This window comes from Helianthus annuus, chromosome 3, assembly GCF_002127325.2.
Source record: "Helianthus annuus cultivar XRQ/B chromosome 3, HanXRQr2.0-SUNRISE, whole genome shotgun sequence".
Lineage (NCBI taxonomy): Eukaryota > Viridiplantae > Streptophyta > Magnoliopsida > Asterales > Asteraceae > Helianthus > Helianthus annuus.
In genome coordinates, this window is record NC_035435.2 from 146,730,293 (window position 1) to 146,753,444 (window position 23,152).

General features: G+C 39.5%; 1 long non-coding RNA gene and 1 other non-coding gene across 2 annotated transcripts; one reads left to right on the forward strand and one right to left on the reverse strand.

Annotated features, from left to right (window-relative positions):
• Positions 1 to 20,272: 20,272 nt before the first annotated feature.
• Positions 20,273 to 20,432, reverse strand: LOC118490855. The gene has a single exon (XR_004890080.1). It is a non-coding gene; the product is annotated as a U1 spliceosomal RNA (small nuclear RNA).
• A 918-nt stretch (positions 20,433 to 21,350) lies between these two features.
• On the forward strand, positions 21,351 to 22,236 carry LOC118490187. The gene is made up of 2 exons (XR_004888544.1): positions 21,351 to 21,494; positions 21,606 to 22,236. It is a non-coding gene; the product is annotated as an uncharacterized LOC118490187 (long non-coding RNA).
• The last annotated feature ends 916 nt before the right edge of the window (positions 22,237 to 23,152 follow it).

Consider the following 23,152-nt stretch of genomic DNA (forward strand, 5'->3'; position numbering starts at 1 on the left):
TTGTCATCGATAGATGATCCTTCGGACCATCTATCGGATCCTTCGGACATGACCTGCTGTGTATGGGTATATATACCCATGCATTGTGTTGAGTTCAGTTCTGAGAGTTCACATAGGTGCACACACCGAAAGAGAGAGAGTCTTCCTGAGAGCTTTCTGTCCGGAACTCACACACACACTTTGAGAGTTTACAAGTTAGGTTTGTAAACATTGTGCTTGTAACCGAAACCTTCATTTGCATTAATACAAGTTGTGTTAATCGGTGAACCCTTGTGTGTTGTGTTTATACTTGCTTTCTCTCGGTTTGCTCGCTAGCTTGGATTCCGCACTCGCTAGTGGGTTAGTATAACAAGGTTTGAGGTTCGTCATCCGACAAAAAGGGACCTACAAGAGGAGTGCTTGGATCACTTGCAATTCATCCCTTGGCACACCACCTCTCTCACACTTCAACCACCACCCACCACCATCACAACACCATCATCCACCACCATCGTCCATTGTCCATCATAGAGTGTGTGAGTCGTCTCGGGATCCAAGATTGATCGTAAGAGTTCTTGACAATCAAAGGCCATGTTTGCCTAAGTCTCTTACATCACTTGGTGAAGACAAGTGTTTAGTGTAATACTTTTTATTTTTAATCTTTTTGCACTTTTTATTTGGTTATGTATTAATGACTTTAATAACTAGTTTCTTATGTTGAAGGTGATTCTTCCTTATCGTTTGTCTGTGGTGTCTTGGCATTATTTTACTGTCTATATAAAATAAAAGATTTTCACCATTCATATCTCCACGGTCTATATGGAGATATGTTGGCTACCTAGTCGGGGGGTTAAGGGAACGGTTTGATAAGAGTCTTGCCATTGTTCAGTGTATAGATCCTGCAAAGGACCTGGGTCAAATTTAGTAGGACCTCCTTCAATACCCACCGGTATTTGATGGCGGGGATCCAAACTCTTTGATCCCCTCATAAGTTAAACTACTATTAAAACTTTAACCCGGCTACTTAGGACTGTATCCCTGCTGACTCAGACTACTTAGCCGAGGGTAACGTCACCTTCAAAAGAGGGGCCTACCACATTATGCATTAATAACTTAATTAATTATCTTTCAATAATCCGACCCTTTAGGATTGTATCCTTGCTGAGTCAAACTACTGGGTTGAGGGTAACGTCACTTTCAAAAGAGGGGCCTACTACAATAACTAAGATAATCTCTTAAACAGTGCAAAAGTGCGGAAATAATCAAAGGTTACACTACACACGAGTCGGATCCAAGTGATTCATCTTGTCTATCTGTTCTTATTTTTACTTTATTTTTCAGCATTTTAGTTAGTTTTATTTTTATAGTTTAAAAATCTTTTTTCTAACTTTTGATTTGATTAGACGTTGAGGATAAACCGGTACTAAAAGCTCTTGTGTCCTTGGACGACCTCGGTATCTTACCAACACTATACTACGTCCACGATGGGTGCACTTGCCCATATGTGTGTTTAGTGTTAGTAAATATCGTGTTTTATAATTTTAAAACTTGGCTAAAAAGTGTAAAAAGGGTTTAAAATATACACCTAAAATATATTACACTACACGCACATCAACGACTATGCCTTTTTCATTCTAAAAACTAAATAAATGTGTTTTAAACCAAAGTATCAAACATTCTGACTGAAAGTCAGAATGTGTATCATTATAAAATGTGTTTTGACACCTCGGACTTGTCATAAGACCCATGTAACCTTCCGAACCCGCTTTTACGCGCATAACTAATTATACGAACCTAGTTCGTATAATTTAGGCGTAACGGGTCTAATTACTTCAAGATTACTTCAAAACAGGATGTTTGGTTAATTGACCTTCATCCAAAGAGTCATTGCACTTGGATAGGCATAAACCACATTCGGACTCAATGACACTATCAATCACACCTTTATAAAATAACAGACTATAATGTGTGTCTTTTGGGTTAAACTAAATTATTTAGTTTATAGATAAAGCATTATTTTGTGCACAATAATCACAAATGGTCACATCCATCAAAGTCCAATATGCCATCGTCAATTGGTCTGACCCAAAATGTTTATAACATGCACTGGCAAGATAGGTAATATAAAGAAACAATCACGCCAATATTACATAACAACAATATGGGATTCAAAGTATGCCATATAGACCTGAACAAATATATTATTATGCCAAACAACTACGAGCAACCTAAACATGGTTCACATGCAATCTATTAAACTTAAGAGATCAATCATTAATATCATAAACTTATCAAATTGTAACACCTCGAAATTTTGTGTCCAATGATGTGTTAACACGTGTCATTTGTTTACACGTGGCATCTATAATAAATAAAGGACTAATTTTGACAAACCTTGAAAGTATATAAATTCGAGGGTTATACTTGTCAACAAGGGTAAATATACTGTATAGTATCCCTAAATAATGCTTAAACCTTCGAACGAATAGATTATAGATCGTACAAAAACAAAACGCGGCTGAAAGTGAGAGATTACAAACTACAGGGGTTAACTGTGTCAACATGTTTAATAATACCTCTGAGTGACCCTTTAACGTTCCAAAGACTTTGTAACGGTGTTATACCCTCACTAAAATAATATATATGAATTTCGCGAAGTTTCGATATGAAACGAGAAAGTTACGATCGAATTCGTAGAAGAAGGGTTAAAAGCGTCAACAGTGAAAGTTAAGGCTTTCCAATATAATTAATAAATAAACCGGGGACTTAATAATGCGGGTAATTAACACGAGGCCCCTATCGGTAAATAACCGAGGGCCAAATCGCAAAGTTACCCCTTCAAAACCGAAAGGTCAGGCGAATCATTACGAAAGATTTCGTTATTAATGGCCAGATTCTGTAATAATTACAAAAAGATTTAAAAATTCAGAAAATATAACCTTAGGCGACCCGCGTAAGGTTTGGACATAAGTTGAGGCGGGCCGCGAGCCTCCTCTATTTCGCGTCTGTTATTTGAACTTTAGGCGACCCGCATTAAAATGCATGGGAACTCCCATGCGGGCCGCGTAAAGTGCCCAGATGCAGAAACTTTGCAACTACTTGGCTTTTGGAGCTTGTGAACGATCATGCACATAATTATGGGGCATGGGCACCCTATGCTCAAACCATAACACTTAGGGGACACCTACCATCACCTCTGGTCTGATAGTAGTGCTTGCAATGATCAATATGGCTTGGCATTTGGCTATAAATAGCCATGTTGTAGTTACAACATTCACACAACTCAAACAACTTCCATCTGATCATTCTAAGTGCTCCCAAGTGTTCTTCTCTGCTCCATATTCAAGTCCTAACTTCTGTAAGTTGCCTTGATCATTCATACTTCAGTTTATGCTTAGTATTTAGCCAAAAACCAAACCGTCGTAAGTATGGTTTGACTTTAAAATATCTTGCAAATGGTTCAGTCTTATGACGAATCAAAAGTGGTTATGAGTTGGTATTTATGTGGGTATTAAACCTCTAAAATGGTTCCCCCTGATCACCACTCTAACCATGTCAAATGTCGAGTCAAACGTGCGGTTAGAAAGTCAACAGAAAGCTATTTTGGCGATTTATGCATAATCTGTAATATATATGTTATGGAACCTGTTTTGATAATCATAAAACATGATAATAAGTATATAAACATGTTTGCGCTCGTTTGAATCGATCATTTACTATATAGAACCGGTTCGGAGCCGAATGTCGCAAAAGTTTGACTTTTGCTTTGACTTCAGTTCTGACCCGTTTTAGTGAGGTATAAATATACCTTAGGACTCTCTTAGGACCAGGTCACATGTTGGTATAAGCCTCTGTGGTCGGTTCATGAGTTATCCGAGTCTTTAGCGCATTTCCGTCATTCGCCTAAAAGTTGACCGTAACGGCCTTTTAAAATTAAAACGAGTATTTCGGACACGTGAACGGACCAAAACCTTGCTTGTTAAATTATAAGCATGCCCTTAAAGTTTCACGTCAATCCGAGGTCTAGAATGAGAGTTATGCTAAAAGGCGCACTTTTAAGAAAGTTTTGTAATTAACGGCGCAATTAGCATAACGCCCATCTAACCCAAGTTTTCGTCACCAAAACTTTTACCCACTGTGGTAAAATAATATTTTGGGAATTTTAAAGATTTTTAATAATTTTTACCTTGCTCATAACCTGCGGTTATGGCTACGGTTCGGTAAATACCGAATATGCCCTTTTTGGCCAAAACGAGAGTTCTACAAGGTCTTTTGACCCGATTCCAATTGCCACTGATTTTAAATAATAAATAAAGTATTTTAAGCTTTATAAGCTGTTCGGGAAACTCAGATTTCCTGTAGAACTCGAAAAGCCCTTTTAAAGTCTTTAAAATGACCGAAAAGCCCCTACGGGGCATAATATAAACTTAAACTCGTTACGGGCATTACGGAAGGTATCCTACTGATACCAAAATACTTTTAAGGCATATTGACTCAGGAAATAAGCGTACGACTCTTATGGTTAACCGTTTCGCCTATTTGCGCACACGGTACGGCCCACGGAACTAGTTTTCGTGCAATAGCCGATATGGGTCAAATTATATTATTTGAACCCCAAAATCCAGAGTATGAACTAAAAACCCTTATAAAACAAGTCACTGAACTTGTTGGGTCCAAATCATACTCCATTCTCGGTTTTCGCCTTTTCGTGCGAATTAACCATATCTATATATCGGAATCAACCGGTTTAAGCTACGGCTAATACAAGGACCGTTAGGATTCTAAGAGGTTAATTAAAACCTTCGTTCCAGATTAGGAGCCCCAGTAAAAGCTATCGGTGACTTGATCTAAATTAAGGATTTATACTTGCAAAGGTAAATACTTTTGACTTATTTCCCCTATATGGGCTTGGGTTACGGTATATTAATACCGCTTGATTGAGCATTATATAATTCCATCGCTTAGGTGGTTAATTGATTAAATATGATCGGCTCATTTAAACAGTTTTGTTGCTTATAAGCCTTTGGGGGGTTTAATGACCGTTGTCCCGGATATCCTCGGCATCATTTTACGAAATGGCCACGACCATCGACATCCCGGTGTAGGCGTACACCCGGTATAAAGTGTCGACATTAAAACTAAAAGACGTAGCCGTTGGTTTCTGTACTACGGTTTTACGCAAACGTGGTGTGTCTATAAATCTTTAACCCGGCACGACCCGGGCTACTGAACGCATAAAAGAACATGTAAAACGTTCACAAGATCATTATGAATTTTCCCAAGTTATAAAAGAGTTTGTGCCTTGTGCATTCAAATCAATTTTAATAAACATTTTCAAATGTGTCAGTTGAATGTATTTACCAGTGTAAACTGACGTATTTTCCCCAAAAAGATTAAGTGCAGGTACCTAAACGTAATTGGCTGGTATTAGCTCCCTAGCGTCGGGATAAGCCTCGCAAGCTTGATTGCAGTATCTAATGGAACAATACTTTACTTTTATTTACGATCCACTGTGGATATATCCAACCCCTGTAATACATTTTGATATTACAATCAGAGGTTGAAATTTATATATTTATCTTATGCTTCCGCTGTGCATTATATAATTGTGTGGTTTGACTATATTGTTGCCAACATCGTCACGGTAATCCCCCACCGGGCCCACCGGTGAGACACGTGGAAAACGGGGTGTGACAGGTTGGTATCAGAGCCAACATTGAGTGAATTAAACACAATAGGCATTGTGTTTAATCTCAGTGACACAATTGCACATACTTGAGTCTAGACAATAACTTAGGACAAATTCGGATTATTATTCCTTTTTGTCTTTATTTTCGATTTAATTTTTAATAAGTTTTGGAGCAGGAAAATGCCACCTGTTATATTCCGAGGAAGAGGAAGGGGACGAAGAGGCCGAGGAGAAATCGTGACACATCACGATCAAGAAGCTGGACCATCTGGTACAAGACATCCTTCGATGACACGAAGCGAAGAGCCACAACGACGAAGAGATCTTTACGAACCAGCGAGGCATTCTACTTCGCACAGCTCGACGCCATCCTACCGGCACTCCTTTGGGCCAAATTCAGAAAATGATCCCAATAACCCACAACCTTCCTTCATACCTCTACAACGTTCGGTATCGCACCGAAACTACGACGACCCTAGTCCATACTATGTAGCTCAGTTTAATCCGGCTGACTACATACAGGAACCTTCAGGTTTTGTTCCACTAGGACCACAAGACCACTTTTCTGAAGATCCCATGGAGGAAGATGAGGATCCAACTGAACCAGCTCGTGGTACGCCCACGCATCCGATAGAAGTATCTGATGGATCTTCATATCATGGCCCACAATATCAAGGTCCAGACAGCTTTATGGCCTTGTTTGACCGACATGAGTGGTACAACACACCATCTCATCAGACATCGCAACCAAGACATCCACAGGATCCATCTGAGGATTCACGCTTTGAGGCAGTTACGCCACCACCTCCGCCACCGGCACAACCAGTAATACCTGATCCGCCGAGGCGTAGGAGGACCAATGCTCGTATGTCTACACGAGGAGGAGGGGGTAACCACTTCAGCACTCCTCGACATTCTAGTAGCAGCCACTATCCACCGCTACAAGAAGAAGGACCTTCAAGTCCTATACAGGAGGCGAACTCCGCACCTACTGCACGAAATTCGCCACCATTTGGGTATGACCAACCCATACCTGCTTATACGGGTCCGACGGCTTACAACCCGTTCGAGCCACCACAAGCACAATACAACTACGGCTATGAGCGCGACCCATATGTGGTGTCGGCTAGATATAATGCGCGCTACCCTGACGGAGCACATGGAAACATGGGACCACCGGATTACTCAGCTCATGGGTATCCAATACCTCCCAGACCTCCAGTTCCGCCTCAAGCGCAACAACCACGTTTTTCTCCTCCTGAACAGGAAGAAATACTCCATCGACTAGATCGTGTGGAGAGAGAGTTCGAGGAAGAAAAGAAAAGCCACCGAGGTTTTCTCAAGGGCTTGGCAAACCTACTAAAGGGCAAAAAGAAGAAACGTGACCACTAGCCCTTAATAGTAGTACTACTGTAATTTCTACTTTGAAATAAGTCCCTGCGTGGACAACTTATCGTATTTCAGTCCCTACGTGGACTTATATTTAGTCCTTGCATGGACACCTACCTTGTTTTAGTCCCTGCGCGGACTTGTCACTTATTTTAGAACCTCTATGGAGGTATGTATTATTTGAAAGACCCGTTTAGGGCAATATGTAATTGTATTTGAGATTTTGGAATGTATGTTATGAGATGAGTTTTGTTTTAATAGATATAAAAATAAATCAAAACCATTCCTTTTATATTGATCTGCCTAAATAAAGAATCTTAAGGGGGTGAAACCTAGCTTGGGGTCTTTTAAGATCAGTCAAGATGGTACGACCTAGCTGAAAAGATTCTGATTCCCTGTTAACCTCTGTACGCATGTTAACATTCATGGCAGATGTGATTCGTTATAATCACGCACGTCATTCCTATACAATAATCCTTTAAGGATTTCAAAACCCAACTAAATGATATATAAATCGTGGGTTAAATCACCAACAAAGGTGACCAATATTATAAAGACATCCATTTAGCGATGCAATGCCTACGGGCCAATATTATAAAGACATCCATTAGTGATGCAGTGCCTACGGGCCAGTATTATTAAACGTCCATTAGCGATGTAGTGCCTACGGGCCAGTATTATTAAAACATCCATTAGTGATGTAGTGCCTACGGGCCAATATTATCAAAACATCCATTAGTGATGTAGTGCCTACGGGCCAATATTATCAAACATCCATGAGTGATGTAGTGCCTACGGGCCAACCATATTAAGACATCCATTAGAGGTGTAGTACCTATGGGCCATAATAATTGTCTTATAAGACAAAAGGCAGTAGTAGTCTATGACTCTCTGTCAGAAAGAGATAAAAGAACTACGGTTCAACTCTCTATGCCTTTGATTCTCTGAAATCTCGGCTAACATTATAAAACATCATCATGATTAGGCTTTATGCCGCCAATACTATTTATATAGTTGAAATAGGAGATATTCAGATCCTAATATATAATGAAATAATAAGTTAACCAGATATGGTCTCTGTACCATGGTTGACAAATTGTCATAAAAGACAATTTTATAATAATCTCCTAAATTAAAATTTTGTTATCTTCTGTAACAGATTCAAGTTACAATGGCGGATCCCAATGGAGAGAACAGCCACACGAATGAAGATGACTATGACAATGCGTCAGTACATTTGACAGGCGCACAGCTAAAGGCTCTGATCAACAATGCTGTCCAGGCAGCTATTGATCGTCAACATACTGAGTCTCAAGGCAGATCTGTGTCAAAACCACCCTCTAAACCAAAGACACACTCCAAACCACCCTCTGAACCCAAGAAAGATGACGACAAGCATTCGTCTACTGAGCACAGCGTTCATCGCGACAGAGAATATACTGATGCGTCAAGTGCTAAGGGTTGCACCTACAAATACTTTGTATCATGTAAGCCCCGTAAATTTACAGGGGAGAAAGGTGCGGTTGACTGTATCACCTGGCTAGACGAGATGGACACGATAGTGGACATCAGCGGGTGCGCTGAGAGGGACGTGGTTAAGTTTGTGTCCCAGTCATTCAAGGGCGAGGCCCTGGCGTGGTGGAGAGCTCTGGTGCAGGCTTCAGGTAAGTCTGCCTTGTACAAGATGTCATGGGGGGAGTTTATTACCCTCATAAAAGAAAACTACTGCCCTCAGCACGAGGTTGAGAAGATTGAGGCTGATTTTGTCTCACTTGTGATGACAAACTTGGATTGTCAAGCTTATCTGACAAGCTTTAACACTATGTCACGCCTGGTGCCATATCTTGTGACACCAGAACCACGAAGAATTGCCCGATTCATTGGGGGCTTAGAGCCGGCGATCAAGGCCAGCGTAAAGGCCTCTAGGCCAACGACCTTCAGGTCAGTTACTGACCTCTCCTTGTCTCTTACACTTGATGCTGTCCGTCTGAGGGCACAAAGGAGCAAGGAGGCTGAAAAGCGAAAGCGTGAGGATGATACCTCACGAAAGTCCGGTAAAAAGCACCGTGGAAACGGTGAGGGCAAGAGAGGGTCGGAGGCAAAGAAGGAGGGGCAAGCTGATGGAAGACCTTACTGCAAGGTCTGCAAGAAACCTCACTCCGGGAAGTGTAGGTTTGCGTCTGGTTCGCAGTCACAACAAAGGACTCCACCCTGTGGACTATGCAAGTCCAAGGAGCATAAGACAGTGGAGTGCAAAAAGATAAAGGACGCAACCTGCTATAATTGTAATGAGAAGGGGCACATAAAGAGTAATTGCCCGAAGTATGCCAAGAAGGCAGAAGAGACTAAGAAGACAAACGCGAGAGTTTTTCGCTTGGATGCAAAGGAAGCGGTCAAGGACGACAATGTGCTTACAGGTACTTTTCTCGTAAATAATATATTTGCAAGAGTACTGTTCGATTCTGGCGCTGACAAGTCCTTTGTAGACCAGAAATTTTGCCAACTACTAAATATGCCAATCAAAACCCTAGACATGAAATACGAAGTAGAGTTAGCAGACGGAACGATAGAAACCGTCTCTACCATTCTAGAAGGATGTGAAATATCCATTAGGAACCATTTTTTTCCTTTATCTCTACTTCCCTTCAAATTGGCGGGTTTTGACATCGTGCTAGGCATGGACTGGTTATCCCATAACCAGGCCCAAATCATTTGTGGCAAGAGGCAAATAGTTTTAAAGACCCCGAGTGGTGAATCTCTTACCATTCGAGGGGATACGCACTACGGATTGCCCAAAGACGTATCTATGCTGAAAGCTTCAAGGTGTTTGAACAGAGGCTGTGTAATTTACATGGCTCAGGTGATAATTGAAGAACCAAAGCCGAAGATCGAGGATCTTCCTGTCATTTCTGAATACCCCGAGGTTTTTCCTGAAGAACTACCTGGTTTGCCACCAGATAGACAAGTGGAGTTCAGAATTGACATCATTCCTGGAGCAGCTCCGATAGCAAGAGCACCTTACAGATTAGCGCCAACGGAAATGAAAGAACTGAGGACCCAGTTGGATGAACTGCTGGCGAAAGGTTTTATCAGACCTAGTTCATCTCCCTGGGGAGCTCCGGTCCTATTTGTAAAGAAGAAGGACGGATCGATGCGGTTGTGCATCGACTACCGAGAGCTAAATAAAGTTACCATAAAGAATAGGTATCCTTTACCAAGGATCGATGATCTATTCGATCAGCTGCAAGGAGCGAGCTACTTCTCCAAGATCGACTTAAGGTCGGGTTATCATCAACTAAGGGTCAAAGATGAAGATGTACACAAGACTGCATTTAGGACTCGCTATGGTCATTACGAGTTCCTAGTGATGCCTTTTGGGCTCACAAATGCACCGGCTGCGTTCATGGACCTCATGAATCGCGTGTGCAAGCCGTATTTAGATAAATTCGTCATAGTCTTCATAGACGATATCCTGATCTATTCTAAAAATCAAGATGACCACGAGAAGCATCTCCGTTGCATTCTCGAACTACTACAGCGTGAGAAACTCTACGCCAAATTCTCGAAATGTGAATTCTGGCTAAGAGAGGTTCAATTTTTAGGACACGTTGTGAGTGAGCGTGGTATCCAAGTGGATCCCGCTAAGGTAGAGGCAGTCATGAACTGGCAAGAGCCAAAGACGCCTACCGAAATCCGTAGCTTCCTGGGGTTAGCAGGATACTACCGGAGATTTATTGAAAACTTTTCGAGGATTGCTGCGCCCTTGACTTCCTTGACCAAGAAGAAAGAAAAGTACAGTTGGGGCCCGAAGCAGCAAGAGTCCTTTGAAATACTGAAGCAGAAGCTAAGCAACGCACCTGTGTTGACATTACCGGAAGGTACAGATGAATTCGTAGTTTACTGTGATGCATCACATACAGGCATGGGGTGTGTGCTTATGCAGAAGGGCAAGGTGATTGCCTATGCTTCAAGGCAATTAAAGGTGCATGAAAAGAATTACACCACCCATGATTTGGAGTTGGGTGCCGTTGTATTTGCACTTAAGTTGTGGAGGCACTACCTTTATGGTATTAAATTTGTGATTTATTCAGATCACAAAAGCCTCCAGCACCTGTTCAACCAGAAGGAGTTGAACATGAGACAACGCCGTTGGATGGAGACCCTGAATGATTATGACTGCGAAATCAGGTACCATCCCGGCAAGGCGAATGTAGTCGCCGATGCATTAAGCAGGAAAGAAAGGGTAAAACCCATTCGAATCAATGCCAAGAGCATTGAAGTTAAAAATAATTTGATTGAAAGGATTTTGGCTGCACAGCGAGAGGCTGTGTTGGAAGCTAATTATCCAAATGAAAAACTGGGAGTAACTGAGGAGCAGTTGACTCTTAGCAAGGATGGAATCCTAAGACTGAATGGACGTATATGGGTTCCAGTTTACGGAGGACTACGTGATGTTATTCTCCAGGAAGCCCATAGTTCCAAATACTCAGTCCATCCTGGTGCTGATAAAATGTACCAAGACTTAAAGGCAAATTATTGGTGGATAGGCTTGAAAAAGTCTGTAGCCGCCCATGTAGCAAAGTGCTTGACTTGTGCTCAGGTCAAAGCCGAGCACCAAAAGCCGTCTGGTTTGCTACAACAGCCTGAACTTCCCGAGTGGAAGTGGGAATGTGTAACTATGGACTTCATAACCAAGTTACCCAAAACCAGGAAAGGAAACGATACAATATGGGTCATAGTCGATAGGCTGACTAAATCAGCTCATTTTCTACCCATCAAGGAGACGTATAGCTCCGATATGTTAGCCCAACTATATGTTGATAAGATTGTAGCCTTACACGGCATACCTGTGTCTATTATCTCCGACAGGGATACTAGATACACGTCACACTTCTGGAAGAGTTTCCAGCAATCTTTGGGCACTCGTTTGAACTTTAGTACGGCTTACCATCCACAGACGGACGGTCAAAGTGAGCGTACTATCCAAACGCTAGAAGACATGCTTCGTGCATGTGCGATCGATTTAGGTGGTAACTGGGATAAAAACCTACCCCTGATCGAATTCTCCTACAATAATAGCTACCACACCAGCATAAAGGCTGCGCCTTTTGAGGCATTATATGGTAGGAAATGTAGATCGCCTGTTTGTTGGGCGGAAGTAGGAGAGGTCCAATTATCAGGACCAGAGATTGTTTTCCAGACGACGGACAAGATTGTCCAGATCCGGGAACGTCTCAAGGCTGCCCGCGATAGGCAGAAGAGCTACGCTGATCCAAAGCGTAAGGATTTTCACTTCGAAGTGGGTGAAAAAGTATTACTTAAGGTGTCACCCTGGAAGGGGGTGATGCGCTTCGGCAAGAAAGGCAAACTGAGTCCGAGATACATAGGACCTTTTGAGGTCATTGAACGAGTCGGATCAGTTGCCTATAAACTGAACTTGCCTGAAGAGCTCAATGGAATTCACAATGTGTTCCACATCTGCAATCTCAAGAAGTGCTTCGCCGACGAATCGTTGGTGATTCCACACACAGATGTGCATATAGATGAGAGCTTAAAATTTATAGAAAAACCTTTGTCGATTGAAGATCGACAGGTGAAGAAGCTTCGCAGAAAGCACGTACCGATTGTAAAAGTCAAATGGGATGCTCGTAGAGGTCCTGAATATACGTGGGAAGTCGAAGCTACAATGAAAGAAAAATACCCCTATTTATTTGAGTAAATCTCGGGTCGAGATTTATTTTAAGGGGGTGAGGATGTAACACCTCGAAATTTTGTGTCCAATGATGTGTTAACACGTGTCATTTGTTTACACGTGGCATCTATAATAAATAAAGGACTAATTTTGACAAACCTTGAAAGTATATAAATTCGAGGGTTATACTTGTCAACAAGGGTAAATATACTGTATAGTATCCCTAAATAATGCTTAAACCTTCGAACGAATAGATTATAGATCGTACAAAAACAAAACGCGGCTGAAAGTGAGAGATTACAAACTACAGGGGTTAACTGTGTCAACATGTTTAATAATACCTCTGAGTGACCCTTTAACGTTCCAAAGACTTTGTAACGGTGTTATACCCTCACTAAAATAATATATATGAATTTCGCGAAGTTTCGATATGAAACGAGAAAGTTACGATCGAATTCGTAGAAGAAGGGTTAAAAGCGTCAACAGTGAAAGTTAAGGCTTTCCAATATAATTAATAAATAAACCGGGGACTTAATAATGCGGGTAATTAACACGAGGCCCCTATCGGTAAATAACCGAGGGCCAAACCGCAAAGTTACCCCTTCAAAACCGAAAGGTCAGGCGAATCATTACGAAAGATTTCGTTATTAATGGCCAGATTCTGTAATAATTACAAAAAGATTTAAAAATTCAGAAAATATAACCTTAGGCGACCCGCGTAAGGTTTGGACATAAGTTGAGGCGGGCCGCGAGCCTCCTCTATTTCGCGTCTGTTATTTGAACTTTAGGCGACCCGCATTAAAATGCATGGGAACTCCCATGCGGGCCGCGTAAAGTGCCCAGATGCAGAAACTTTGCAACTACTTGGCTTTTGGAGCTTGTGAACGATCATGCACATAATTATGGGGCATGGGCACCCTATGCTCAACCCATAACACTTAGGGGACACCTACCATCACCTCTGGTCTGATAGTAGTGCTTGCAATGATCAATATGGCTTGGCATTTGGCTATAAATAGCCATGTTGTAGTTACAACATTCACACAACTCAAACAACTTCCATCTGATCATTCTAAGTGCTCCCAAGTGTTCTTCTCTGCTCCATATTCAAGTCCTAACTTCTGTAAGTTGCCTTGATCATTCATACTTCAGTTTATGCTTAGTATTTAGCCAAAAACCAAACCGTCGTAAGTATGGTTTGACTTTAAAATATCTTGCAAATGGTTCAGTCTTATGACGAATCAAAAGTGGTTATGAGTTGGTATTTATGTGGGTATTAAACCTCTAAAATGGTTCCCCCTGATCACCACTCTAACCATGTCAAATGTCGAGTCAAACGTGCGGTTAGAAAGTCAACAGAAAGCTATTTTGGCGATTTATGCATAATCTGTAATATATATGTTATGGAACCTGTTTTGATAATCATAAAACATGATAATAAGTATATAAACATGTTTGCGCTCGTTTGAATCGATCATTTACTATATAGAACCGGTTCGGAGCCGAATGTCGCAAAAGTTTGACTTTTGCTTTGACTTCAGTTCTGACCCGTTTTAGTGAGGTATAAATATACCTTAGGACTCTCTTAGGACCAGGTCACATGTTGGTATAAGCCTCTGTGGTCGGTTCATGAGTTATCCGAGTCTTTAGCGCATTTCCGTCATTCGCCTAAAAGTTGACCGTAACGGCCTTTTAAAATTAAAACGAGTATTTCGGACACGTGAACGGACCAAAACCTTGCTTGTTAAATTATAAGCATGCCCTTAAAGTTTCACGTCAATCCGAGGTCTAGAATGAGAGTTATGCTAAAAGGCGCACTTTTAAGAAAGTTTTGTAATTAACGGCGCAATTAGCATAACGCCCATCTAACCCAAGTTTTCGTCACCAAAACTTTTACCCACTGTGGTAAAATAATATTTTGGGAATTTTAAAGATTTTTAATAATTTTTACCTTGCTCATAACCTGCGGTTATGGCTACGGTTCGGTAAATACCGAATATGCCCTTTTTGGCCAAAACGAGAGTTCTACAAGGTCTTTTGACCCGATTCCAATTGCCACTGATTTTAAATAATAAATAAAGTATTTTAAGCTTTATAAGCTGTTCGGGAAACTCAGATTTCCTGTAGAACTCGAAAAGCCCTTTTAAAGTCTTTAAAATGACCGAAAAGCCCCTACGGGGCATAATATAAACTTAAACTCGTTACGGGCATTACGGAAGGTATCCTACTGATACCAAAATACTTTTAAGGCATATTGACTCAGGAAATAAGCGTACGACTCTTATGGTTAACCGTTTCGCCTATTTGCGCACACGGTACGGCCCACGGAACTAGTTTTCGTGCAATAGCCGATATGGGTCAAATTATATTATTTGAACCCCAAAATCCAGAGTATGAACTAAAAACCCTTATAAAACAAGTCACTGAACTTGTTGGGTCCAAATCATACTCCATTCTCGGTTTTCGCCTTTTCGTGCGAATTAACCATATCTATATATCGGAATCAACCGGTTTAAGCTACGGCTAATACAAGGACCGTTAGGATTCTAAGAGGTTAATTAAAACCTTCGTTCCAGATTAGGAGCCCCAGTAAAAGCTATCGGTGACTTGATCTAAATTAAGGATTTATACTTGCAAAGGTAAATACTTTTGACTTATTTCCCCTATATGGGCTTGGGTTACGGTATATTAATACCGCTTGATTGAGCATTATATAATTCCATCGCTTAGGTGGTTAATTGATTAAATATGATCGGCTCATTTAAACAGTTTTGTTGCTTATAAGCCTTTGGGGGGTTTAATGACCGTTGTCCCGGATATCCTCGGCATCATTTTACGAAATGGCCACGACCATCGACATCCCGGTGTAGGCGTACACCCGGTATAAAGTGTCGACATTAAAACTAAAAGACGTAGCCGTTGGTTTCTGTACTACGGTTTTACGCAAACGTGGTGTGTCTATAAATCTTTAACCCGGCACGACCCGGGCTACTGAACGCATAAAAGAACATGTAAAACGTTCACAAGATCATTATGAATTTTCCCAAGTTATAAAAGAGTTTGTGCCTTGTGCATTCAAATCAATTTTAATAAACATTTTCAAATGTGTCAGTTGAATGTATTTACCAGTGTAAACTGACGTATTTTCCCCAAAAAGATTAAGTGCATGTACCTAAACGTAATTGGCTGGTATTAGCTCCCTAGCGTCGGGATAAGCCTCGCAAGCTTGATTGCAGTATCTAATGGAACAATACTTTACTTTTATTTACGATCCACTGTGGATATATCCAACCCCTGTAATACATTTTGATATTACAATCAGAGGTTGAAATTTATATATTTATCTTATGCTTCCGCTGTGCATTATATAATTGTGTGGTTTGACTATATTGTTGCCAACATCGTCACGGTAATCCCCCACCGGGCCCACCGGTGAGACACGTGGAAAACGGGGTGTGACACAAATGTTGAAGGCCATCAAATGGAAATCAGCAAACAACGTATACCTTTTGAAAACCCCAAAAGACCGTAAACGAAAAATGCTTATGAAAATCAAATCTTCAAAGAAAAAACACAAACTTATCAAGAAGGGTTGGCATGCAATCTAATGGACATAATACCCATGATCCGTACCACAAACTTATCAGATGTTCAAGCCCATCAACTGAAAATCAGTAAACCAACATATGTTTTTGAAAACCCCAAAAGAGCGAACTAGAAAATACGTACGGAAATCAAAGCTTCAAACAAAACCATAATCAAAAAATTAAATATTCACATGCATCAATTTCCAGACAATACATAGGTTTTGTAAAAACAACCCTATCAAATAAGCGGCCGTAACGTAAAAGAAGGTTAGAAGCACCAAAATGGCGAAAATGCAAACATCAAAAGCATATATAATATCAGCCCAATCAACAATGACTATCGAAAAATCCGTAAAACAATGACCAGAACATTAAAAAACATAGATACTCAACAAACCACACATCTAAACTCAAGTTCCGGAAACCTATCCAACGTACTATAGCAAAAGCAAGGTAACAAATGAAAATAAAAAGGCTTACCAACACAACGATCACACACACTTTAAAAGACATCCACGTTGAACTAATCCCAAAATCAAATGAACAAAATTTCTTAAGCAGCAAAATTTCGCTGGAGAGGATAGCATGAAGAAGAGAGAAAGTGAAACGTCTAATGCACAAAATGTGGTCGGTAGAGATATAAATGTGTACGAAGAGTTTGCGTGTAAGTGTCCAACATAAACCACGTGTACACGAGATGTGCGTGTATTAGTTTTAGTAATTTTAACATGATTAGTGAGTTAACTTAGTAACTTTTAAACACGATTATCTAGTTTTATATTTTATAAAAAAAATGATTGTTTAGACTAAATACATACAACAGACAGAGAACCCATCGCGTATAGTATAGCTTAGATAAGAAACGTAGTATTGTCCAAGTATAAGTTTCCTCTACTCAATCGCTCATAATTATGTTAACAATGTTATTTATAGATAATTTAGCAGACTAAACTAGTGATATATTGACTCTTGGATAAGTCTTTTTTAATTAATATAGTTTATTTATAAATGAGGAAAACGGTTAAATATTATATTTTATTTTTATTTTTATTTTTTATTAAAATTGGAAGCGGCTCCTATTAAGGTTACCAACTTTCTCTCGATGTATAAATTTTGTTGAAAAGGAGTTGTATTCATAATAATATATTTTTTAGAGTAAATTACAAGTTTTGTCCTTTATGTTTACACCATTTTGCAGGCGGTGTCCTTTGGTGCAAAACTTTGCAAGTTTTGTGTTTTATGTTTCAAAATCTTGCACGTTTTAACCTTTAGGCTAAACCTAGTTAGATTTTCAGTTAAATCAGATCATGTGCCTTGCACATGAAGACATTTTAGTCTTTTTACCACATTTATTTAATATTATTTAAAAAATAAACACAAAACCTCGCACACGCTCTCTCTAAACTCTCTATCACACCTCAAACCTTCTCTCTAGCGATTAGGAAATTACCTGAAAGTTGACATCCTAAACATCAAAGTATTAATAATCATCATCTGTTGTCTAAATTTTTATGTATATTAAACTTATAAACACCGGTTTATTAAATATGTATGGCGAGACGGTGGCGGTTTGTGATGGGTGGATGTGGTGGTGGGTGGTGGATGGTGGATGGTGATGGTGGGTTTAGTGGTGGTGATTTGGGGCGGATAGATTTCGGCAACGTAAGATGACGGGGGTGAGCAAGAAAACCAAAATAACCGAACCGTAACCGAATAACCGAAATAACCGAACCGAAAAAACCGAACCGAAACAAAAACCGACCGTTCGGTTTTCGGATTTTTAATAACCGAAAATTTCGGTTCGGTTTTCGGATAAACTTTTTCAATAACCGAAAAAAACCGAACCGAACCGATAAGTTACAATCCATATATTTTTTTATGTTTAAGTTTAAATTGTTTTAAGTCTTTTAACCCAATGCTAGTAGAAAATGTTAATTTTATTCTTGAATGTTAAGTGTTTATAATAAAAAACATTATAACTGAAATGATTTATTATTACCTATAATAAGATATAACAAAATTTAATATAAAAATTAAATTTAATAAAAACTTTGAAGAAACATAAAAATATATTAGAAGGTTAGGTTTATGTAAACAATATTAATTAAAGAGGTAAACTATAATAACTTAAATATAAACATATAAAAAGATTGTTATAATATAAATTATACTTTTTATTTTTTGAATCTTACATAATTTTGTTCCAAAAACCGAAATAACCGAAAAACCGAACCGAACCGACGTAAAACCCGAAAAACCGAAACCGAAAAAAACCGAAACCGTACGGTTTTCAAAACCCAAAAACCGACATTTCGGTTTCGGTTTTGATTTTACCCAAAAACCGAACCAAACCGAACCGTGCACACCCCTAAGATGACCTACAACAGCGGCTTCCAATGGTGAGTTCTTTGATGGTTGAGCTCGTGTTTGTTGGCCGGAAAATAGATCTAATGTGATAGCAGTGAGTGAGTTGGCATGGGGGAGCCGACCACAACTCCGGCAGCCACCACACCACCACCAAATGGTAGAGAGACGGATGGAGTTAAGAGAGAAAAAAATTGGTTAGTCCCTAAATAAATTTTATTTACAGAATAGCTCCTGGAAAGGGGAAATGACAAGAATGCCCTCACGTGCAAGGTACATGACCTGATTTAACTAAAAAATCTAACGGGGTTTAGCCTAAAGGTTAAAACGTGCAAGATTTTGAAACATAAAACACAAAACTTGCAAAGTTTTGCGCAATGACACCTCCTGCAAAATGGTGTAAACATAAAGGACAAAAGTTGTAATTTACTCTTTTTTTTATCATAAGCTATAGCGAGTGTTGGTACCGTGACGAACCCAACCAATTTTCATTCAAACATTCGTACCAGTATAGGTATTATTGTAACGGGTATCGGTATTTGTTTTTATAATTTGAATTGATGTAACATATTTTGTTTCTTCTAAAATACAATATCTTACTAATTCAGATATACTGTTGCAACAAGCTCATTTTTATCTACGTTTAAGTGCACAAATTTTATTTAAAAAAATTGACTGCCACAACGTGCCCGCATAACCCGCTAGTTATAAATTATGCCTGCAAACCCAATTTGAGAATATGAATTTCAAGTTTTAAAGAAATATTTTTAGAAAAAAAGAAAAATTATTGCGCCTCTACAACGTTGAGTTAGGTCAGGTTCGGCCTGGTTCTTTGGTTTGACCGATCTTATAAAGTAAATGGCTTAATTCGTTTTTTTTTATTCTTTAACGGGTTTGTCACGCAGGGAAAAAAAAAAGTAAACTAGGAACCCTAGCTACGATAAGGTTGGCACCTACACATTCAAATTAAAAAAGGTCACTAAAATCACACTAATCCAGACCTAACTCACCATACCATTCAAACCAGCAATGGTACCCAGTCTACCAGTCGAACCAACCTTTTAGGTATTAGATATCAAGGGGGTTTAAACAACAAGATGATCACTAAAACGAACACCAGACTTGAGGTCAAAAACCTGTTTTTGTTAAAAAACTCATTTTGCATCAACCAACCAACACCAGTGGTAGTAGGGGTCAGCAAGTTTAGGTCCGGACCGAACCAACCAACACCAGTGGTAGTAGGGGTGAGCAAGTTTAGGTCCAGACCGAAAATAATCGAGAACCAAACCGAAAATTACCCAACCCGACCCGAATCCAAGTACCTAGATATTTAGATCGGTTCCAATTTCTCATATAAAATCGAGTCGGATCGGTTCTTTTCATGGTGAAACCCGACTTTAACCTATAGACCGAAATCGACCCTTTATTTAGGGAAGTGAATCGGTTCTGTATTTTGATCGGTTCTTGGATCGGATAGGGTCAGATTTTTCCTTTTGCTCACCCCTAGGTGGTAGAGTGAAATCAGAAGATTCACCCTTGAGCTTAATAAAAAGCTTTATACTCGGGTATTAGGAGAGGCCGCGCGAACGCAGGCCTCCACTGCCACAAATTATGACGTAGGCTCGACCACTTGGGCCGACCTTAGGCGGGCACCCCTCCGAAGTGCAATGGAGGTCACCAACCTAGGCCATGGACCTTCTTGATCATCCATTGACCCCGTCCAGGTAAGTACCCATTCATGTGGTCTCTTTTCCTTTTTATACAGCGTCACTCCCCCTTTGCTTTCTCTCCCCACCGATGTGGGATAACCTCTAAAATACTACATCTTTCATTTTACACTAGCAAACTGCTCTCTCAATCATAAAAATTCAGATGTTAATCAATAGAGCTAGATACTTTTATGTTGTAACGTAATTTCATTAATAATGTATATAATTAACGTTGGTATTTTATGCCCTCTTTTCGAATCTTTCTCTTCTTTCGCCTTTGGAGAAGATTTATTAGGTAGCGTTTGGTATGAAGGAATAGAAGGTGGAATGGAATGGATCATTCTGATGGAATGAAAAGAAACATGTTTGGTTAGCATGTGGTAATGGAATGAAGCATTCCAAATGAATATAACTCCTTCCAAATATAATAATTTTCATTCCTTGGTATGTAGGTGTTTTTTTTTCCATTCCTTCAAGTAATGGAAAGAAATATGTTATTATTATTATTATTATTATTATTATTATTATTATTATTATTATACTTTTATTTGTATTTATATTTATATTTATTAATATTCATATTAATATTAATATATATAAAAAATCTATTATTAATTCTTTTATTATTAATATATTATTATTATTATTATTATTATTATTATTATTATTATTATTATTATTATTATTATTATTATTGAGGCAATTATATTTTTGTCGTTTTTAATACAGTTGTGTTTCGTTACTTCATCTTTTTTTGTTTATCAAATTGTACAAAGTAATGATTCATTCTATTCAGATATGAGTAACCAAACATCACAATGGAATGGAATGATCCATTTCATTCCGTTGTCCATTCCATTACCTCGTCCATTCCATTCTCTCATCTATTCTATTACCCCATACCAAACAGACCCTTAATGTGTTGCGTTATACCCCTAGAACTTGGCCTGCACCGCCTCATAATAAATCGCTGAACGGAACTTGGTGCTCTATCGATAAGCTCGAAACCACATTGCATCCTCTAGTCTGGCCCTTTTGCTGGCCATCAGAGGTGAGCTGGAGGATGGGAATAAAACCCAATTCTGGTTAGATCCTTGGTTACGAGATAAACCTCTCAACATTGTTTTCCCTAGATTGTTTCGTTTAGAGGCCGACAAAACATGTTGGGTGGCTGACCGTTGTTTCTTTGCCAGCAGGAATCTGATTTCGCTGAACGGGAACTGGAAGACTCATATTTTGGATGGAGAGCCTATTAATGAGCTGGATTCTCTGACGGTTTATCTCAGCTCATACGACTTTAAGGATGGTTTTGATAAATGGCGTTGGATGGGTGATAACACAGGTGACTTTTCGTTTGCTAAGGTTAAAAAGCTCTTTGAAAGGAACCCCCCTCTATTTTCGCTTCATTTGAGAATATCCTGGACCGGAACTCTCGGCTTCATTTGAAGCTCAATACGTTTGGATGGAGAGCCATTTTGCAACGCCTCACGACGACCGTCGCATTGATGAAATCAAATGAAGGATTAAGAATGGCCCAAACGTTTGATGTTTCTTCTGGTCCGCGGTGGAATTGGTGGATCACATCTTCACTGGTTGCTATGTGGCATCGATAGTGTGGCAAGACCTGAGCAGGTGGTGTAAACCCCCCCCCCCCCCCTATTTTCGCATTTTCTATATGTGATCTTTTTATTATTTTGAAACCAAGAAGAGGATGATTCGATTTTTAGTTAGCAGGTTGGACGGTCTCTTCTGTTTAATGAATTTTGTCGTTCGAAGAAAGAAAAGAAAAGAAAAAACTAAAATACAATAGAGAAAACACTGAAACTATGTTTTGTGTTACAGTTGTTTACAACATTTCAAGGAATGATCTTTTTATTATGAGTAAATTGCTAAAATCGTCCCTGACGTTTGTTCATATTTGCTAGATCCATCCAAAAAAAGTTTTTTTCTCATAGGAACCACTAAGGTTTCAAAAAAGTTGCTAAATCTATCCAAAATGACTAATACCCTAAGAATACTAAGTTTAAAGAGAGGTAATTTAGTCATTCTCTTAATTTATTTAATTTATCTTTTTTTTAAACAGGTTAAACATCCAAAATGACTACTACCCTAAGAATAATATATTGTTTCTATTTTGGTATATTTGGCATGTATTAACTGTTTTGATGGTATATTTTTGGGTTTCATTGTATTGGCCAACGCTGCACAACTGTTGCACAACGCTGCACAACTGCAGTTGTTCGTTCTGTACGACAGCTGCTGTTCGTTCTGCACAACTCTGCACAACTACAACTGCTGTTGATACAGTTGCAGCTTTGTTAGACGCTAAAGAATGGTTGCTAACTGTAGACAGAGGGGGTGTTAAGGGGCTGCACACTGGGTTACGCTGCACAGCTGATATGGGTCAGCGCCTAGACTACAGCCCCATCGTTACGCTTCTACATTGCCTAATTACGCTGCACAGCTGATATGGGTCAGCGCCTAGTTACACTGCACAGCGGGGTCAATAGAGTACAAAAGAAGGATATCCAAACAGTCTGCAGTGAAGGTAAAAACCTTCCGCAAGGTAATTTCGTTCACAACGGGGTCAATAGAGTACAAAAGAAGGGTAACGCGGGTAAGGGGCGCGGTAAAAAGGCGTAAACAAGGACGTGGTGGACTTAAGAACACTTTTAACATTGGTATCTTAACTGTTGTCCTTTGCATATTACCGAAAACAAGAAGCAGCTGCATATAGCCATCG